Source organism: Notechis scutatus, chromosome Z, assembly GCF_049901735.1.
Source record: "Notechis scutatus isolate UNSWTSFEM ecotype Mainland chromosome Z, rNotScu1.2, whole genome shotgun sequence".
NCBI classification, from domain to species: Eukaryota; Metazoa; Chordata; class Lepidosauria; order Squamata; family Elapidae; genus Notechis; species Notechis scutatus.
Genome location: NC_142025.1, coordinates 91,875,249 through 91,881,645, shown reverse-complemented (window position 1 = coordinate 91,881,645; position 6,397 = coordinate 91,875,249). Strand labels below are relative to the sequence as shown.

The 6,397-nt window shown below is 45.7% G+C and overlaps 1 pseudogene; it reads right to left on the bottom strand.

Annotated features, from left to right (window-relative positions):
* Positions 1–2,419: 2,419 nt before the first annotated feature.
* Positions 2,420–3,122, bottom strand: LOC148128994 (uncharacterized; annotated as a pseudogene).
* Between the last annotated feature and the right edge of the window lie 3,275 nt (positions 3,123–6,397).

The following is a 6,397-nucleotide window of genomic DNA, read 5'->3' as shown; positions in this document are numbered from 1 at the left end:
TTGACGAAGGCGTAATGATTGATCTGAAAATGTTTCCTGCCTTGGCTTGGCCACTCCTGGACTATGGACCAGACTGTCAACAGGATAGGGTCGGATTCTCTCTCAGCACACCAAAAAGGAGCATATCAGATAAGACCAACGGCCTTTCTCCAGTGTGATTCTGAGGAGAATCTAAGGAATGGGACATACCAAAGCCGGCTCGTCCTAAGGGTGGGTAGCAGCCTGGTCCAGAGTTCCCAAGTCTGTATACACCTTCTGAAGAACTCGTCTGCCAAAGACCGCTTCAGCGGAAGCAAAGGTGTCCAGTTTATAATGCCTAATAAACGGCGATGGGGAGGACCATGTTGCTGCTCTGCAAATCTTGATAGATGCCTCTGTATCCCATGCTGCTGTGGTGGCTGTGCTTCTAGTGGAGTAGGCTATCACTCGTCAAGGCAATGGGAGAGCCTGAAGCTCATGATTTGTTGATGCATTCCCGTATCCATTAGCCTATTATTGATGCTATGACCTTATTACCCAAATAGGGACTCTGATTTCCGAAAGAGCTATCCTCTTAATATAGATACGGAAAGTCCTCCTAACGTCCAAGGTGTGCCATTTCCTCTCTAGGGCGCAGAATGGGGCAGGACAGAATTCTGGTAAAATTAGTTCCTAAGCCCCGTGAAATAAGGAATTAACCTTGGGAAGGAACAAAGGATCTAATCGTAGAAACGCTCTGTTAGGATGAAAGACACACAGGCCTTATTGAGAGGGATGCCAATTCAGAGATGCGCATCACCGAAGTGATGACCACAAGAAAGGTTACCTTGCAGGTGAGGAAACAACGGCTGGCAGAGCACAATGGTTTGAAAGGCACAGAGGAGAGAGCCTGTAGGACTTTGGGCAGTTCCCAGGTGGGATATCGTTATACCGTCAGAGGTCTTAAATTAGTTGCACCTCTGATGAAGCTGCGCACAATAGGGTGTTGTGCAAGGGACTCCAGATCCCCACAAGATAACACTTGCCTGTGTATCATATTGGGTGAAAGGCCCTTGTCCTGCAAGAAGTCCAAGATCTGGGCCACCAATTCTGAGAAGGAATCAATAGAGATTTTGGAGCACCAGGTGCAGAAGGTTTTCCAGGTGGAGTCATAAATCCAGTTGGTAGATGACCTAGAGTCTTGGATGGTCTGTATCACTATGCTGGAGAAGTTGTCCACCCACAAAGCTCTCCCTGCTCAATTGCCAAACGGTTAGCTGGAGCCATTGGGGTTCTGGAGAGCTCCCTGACTATGGGAGATTCTGTCTGGTGGGATCTGGACACTGATAAGTTTACCACATTGGTGAACCATGGTCTTCTGGGCCAGTGAGGAGCCAGGAATGGGATCTTCACTCTCTCCGCCAGTACCTTCCCAATTACCCCTGGGATGAGGGGAAGCAGAAGAAAGGCATATAGTAGCCCTTGGGTCCGTGGAATGCAAAGTTCATTGACCCCTTCCTTCCCCAATGTTGTAAACCTGGTATAAAACCTGGGTAGTTGGCTGTTCGACGGAGTGGTAAACAGGTCCGGGATCGGAGAAGTGAAACATTTGAACAGTCCCTTGAACAGGTGGAGGTGCAGGCGCTACCCTAAGTGGTCAATGTGACTCTGCTGAGCCAGCCCACCTATTCCCAAGATATGCTCTGCTCTCAGGAATAAGAAATGTCATTCCATCCAGAGCCCCAAATGCCCAGCATCTCGCATGAGGGACCTGGAGTGGGTGCCCCCTTGGCGGTTGATATATGGGCCTTGGTGGCTACGTTGTCTGTTAGTATGGGCACATGGTGACCAGAGATTGTATCCTGGAACTGTCTGGGGACTAAGTGGGCTGCTTTGAATTCTAGCCAGTTCCATAAGTCCTCCTGAGACCACTGCCCCTGTGTCATCTGGGTCTGCAAGTGGGCACCCCAGCTGAACAAACGCATCCATGATGCTGGTGAGACGGTTCGGTTCCTTGAAGGCGCGCATCCCTTGGCTGTGGCCTGGGATACCCACCACTGGAAGGAGTGATGTACTTCTGGTGGGACTCAGACTTTGGTGGTTGAGTTGCTTCTGCTGAATCTCTGGTAAGGCAGGAGGAACCACTTTAACATCCTGGCATGCAGATGTACCCTGGGAACAATGTGGATGCAGGACACCATCTTGCCCAGGAGTTGCGAGAGAAGGACCAGGGGCACTGTATGATCCGATTGGATCTGAGTTGACAAAGCTCTGATGCTGTCCTAGTGTTCCTGGAACAGGGAGACTACGCACAATGTGGTGTCTATGTATGCTCCTAGATGTAGTAGCCGGTTGATAGGAGCAAGGTGGCTCTTGCAGTTGATTGAGAATCCGTGATCCTGGAGGACCCGGATTGTGAAGCATAGATCCTCTGTTGCCCAGAGGTGAGAGGAAGATTGGATTAATATGTCATCCAGATAGCATTGGACACCCATTGTTGCTGGACAACATCCAGGAATAATTTTGGGGAGGGAATCTCGTTATTTGTGGCAGACTCTGAAAACAGTAAATAATTTGGGTCAGACAAGCCCAATGCTGAATCAGATGTGGCTGGGTCCACTCCTATGTGAGCTGTGGTCCTGGCCTTGTATAAAAGTATCTTAAATGAGGCAGGGTGAAATAGCCCTGTGATGGCTGGGGTGTCTGAAGCCACCCCTTCATCCTCAGATAGCGTCAATTCCCTGTGTTCCTCATCATCCTAGAGAGATTCTTGGCTCTGTATGGAGGGGGTAAGGGAATGAGACCTTTGGAGGACTGACAATTCTTTTTGGAATATGGGGTGCAGAATGCTGCCCTTGGTGCAGGATGTTATCAGACACTGCAGAGGCTGCCTGATGGTTTTGCTGCATGCCTGCAGCAATCCCCTAAACATTAGCCTCTGAGGTCAAGAGCCTCATTTGAGTGGAGATTTCTGGTTCCTGATTTTCCCTTGGATGGAGTTCTGCCACTGTATGGGTAAAGGTAGGCTCTGGGGTAGATTTTATCCTTTTTGGAGCTGGTTCCCAATGCCCTTCTGCTGGGAGCAGATTGGAAAGGGGAGTAAGGAACATCTCATTGCTGTCTGTCATTGAAAACTGGCTGAGAGGGTTGCTTCTGAGCGTCATCTGGTGACGAAGACTGGGAGCTCAAGCTATTCATTTGCCTGGCCTCACTCAGAGGCTGCAACGGTTGAGGCTGAAAAGCACGGGAAAAGGCAGTTTCACCCATGGGGGAATTCATTTGCCTACGTCACTCTGCCTCCCTTTCTGCCTTAGCAATTTCCATGACTAGGGTCTTTTGATGTCTCTGTGCGTCTTTCTCCTTGGCCTTAGTGGCCTTTTCGGAGGAAAGGGCTTTTGCCCTGATTTGGGCAGCTGCTCCTGTGATAGCCAATTTTGGCATTGAAAAGTGTTTCTTTGGGGCCTGGGGCTTGGCTGACAAACCCAATTCTTCCCCACTTACAGTTTCTTCACGGTTGTCTGTTGCTGCGGAAGACTCATTTTGCTGCATCCAGCCCTTCAAAGAAGGCAGACTAGTTTTGAGTGGAAACACTGCCATGGCTGATTGATTGCCGCCAACAAGTATGCACTGGAGACCAGGCAGTGACTCCAGGCCCCTCCGCAGACCATGAGAAGTTTCAAGGGACCTCGGTTCCGCTGGACTGAGCCGGATTATGGCAGCTATGCCGATCAGACCGGGGGGCTGCCTGTCAGTTCACTTTCCAGGTCAACATTGGACAAAGCTGATTGCCTTCCTGTTGCCCAAGTGAGAATCCAAGGAAGGGAAGTTCTGTGCCTTTTGCTCTTTTAGATTTGAAAGTTGGATTTAATCTATAAGCGTCTATTCGAGCTAAAGACTGAGTCAAAACTGAGAACACAGATGTGAGAGGCGTGGCTACGAAAGATTGACAGACTCAGTCTAATGAGCAGAAAGGCAGAGTTAACCCGTTATTTGGATTCTCCTCAACACATTGGAGAAAAGGAGCATCTTTTATTATAGCTTTTAAATCCACCTCAGTTTTCCACTTACTTTCAGTTCTCTGAAAACTGGAGCAGAAAGGTTGCTCACCTATAGTTCCTTGTCATAGGTAATACTGGTTAGACCTGATGAAAGTTGAAATCCAGAATACCTGATCTGAAACCTGGTTGCCTTCCTCTGGCAAAAATTCAAATATCTCCAAGACTAACTAATCTAACGCATGTCTACCTACAAAATAAATCCTTGTTTGGTGACTGCCTTGTTTAGCAGATGTGCACAATTACTCTGTGATGAAGAAATAATTTTACAACCAATCCTTGTTTTTATGACTTTCACAGGTTTTAAAGCAAAGGAAAGCTTAAGTAAGTACAGTTGTTTCACTTAGTGATTGCTTGGCTTAATGCCTGAGTGGCTGTGCCCAATTGTAGTTGCTAAATGTGAATACAAAATAAGAGATCATCAACATGGAGTTCCAGATGGCTGGATTCAACAACAAAATTCATTATCTTACAAGATGTTGGCCTTCTCACATGAAATTTCATGCATCAATGCTGCTTTCACAAACTTTTCTGTGAGAATACCAGGTTAAAGTAATTAAAAGCAGACAAACATTTATCATCTTGCACTATTTGGATGGTGATTCTTTTAATGGGAGAATCTAGGCTGGTTCACATTATTGCATGATGATACCTGGAAAAAATAGCTGATCTTAAATTTAGGCTTCTGGTGTTGGCAATATATGACCAAGTTCCAGGAATGAAACTTCCCATTGGGGAAGAAGTAGGGTAGAAGAAGTCTGGTTAGTTCTAGGATGGGACATGTATAGAGGAATAACAGGATCACAAGCCACGTTGGGAAGTTGAAAAAGTATCCCAATATGCAATGACAAGCCTCTTCTGGAATGTTGCCATACATAGATGTGTTAAACGATTTCCCTAAAAGTTAACCTTGACTTGAAGATAAAATCTACAGCTTTTCTTTGTTGTGTTTTGCTGCAGTTGGAGATTTGGTTTTTTTCTGGAAGCAATCAAACAAACTTGGGAATGATTTGAGACTTAAATGTTAGAGTCCTCTAGCATTCTTGTTTTTTTTGTATATCTTAATTAGACAGGACAAACCAGGCAAATGAAATCTTCCTTTCTTCTATCATAAATAGGTACCACATTTTGTGGTAGAGTTTACAGAGTTCTTCAAAGATGAAAACTTAGTTGACTGAACCATCATTCTGCAACATTCTGCAAGCCAGCATTGTATATGTAACAATAGGGAGCAAGAGAAGCTGCTCATTGTGTAGAACCTAAACATGTGAAAGCAGAAATATGAGTCTTGGAAATCTGACATTGTCCTGATTGCCTTTTGTCAGTCAGCAGCACCTCTGTTCAAAAGTGCTGCTTCACAAAACTGTGCCAGAGATAACAGAGGGATCAAAATAATCAGGATGGCCACCATAATCATACAATTGAAGCCTTACTCCTTTTTTTTTACATGCATCATAACATACTTCAAAAGAGACTGGACTTTGGTTGAATGGTCGTAGCAATTATATCAAGTTTTTGGGCTGCCTTGCAGACACCACCGAAGTGGGCTGAGCTGGAAAAGGGCCAGGCAAGGGGAGTGGCCTGAAAGTCCCGAGAGCCATATAATTGTGAGAGTTGTTTACTTTTGCTGCCCAGATACAGCAGACGCTGCTTTTTAAACGCAAGGCTGTGTTCATGTCTAATTTTATATAGTACATCCACCTTCAGGTTCGATATATGAATTGGATTAAAAGTAATCCTATTGTTACTTTCCAAAAGTCACTTTGCCCCCACCCTGTTTTAAAGGGATGTACTTTCCACAAGCTTTGCCAATCCTTTTGGCCGGCAGCTTGGAGCCTGGACAGCTGGAGATGACCTGTTACTGGCTTTGGGGAATCTATATTAGGCTGCCTCTTAGTTTGGCTAACCAAAGAGAACAAAATGTGATGTGCATTTTTTTGCTTTGCTTTGTTTCAAGGTGGGCAATCTGCAGCCTTCTGGATGTTGCTCACTGCAACCTCTGTCAGAAAGGTGATTGTTAACTGACTAGTCTCTGAAGAATCTCAGGTGGCCCATACCTTTGATAGCTAATTAATGAAAAAAAGGGGGGGGCTAAAATGATGGTTCTGAAGGCATGGAGGGTTCTTGCATTGAAATTCAAGGTTGGTTGCCAGAAAAATGGTTTCTAATTGTGTCCATGCAGAGCAATCTTGACTGACCGCTCACCCAGTGTTAAAATATATTAAATCAATGGCATTTTTGCTGAAGGTCCAAGAGCTGCTTCCCTGCTTAGGAGAGGCAGCTGCTAGAGCTTTTTAGTTCCTAAGTGGAAAACAGAAAAGAATAAGAAACGTGTCTTAGACAGAACCACTGTCAGGCTGGATGTACTTTTGGACAGTTTTCAG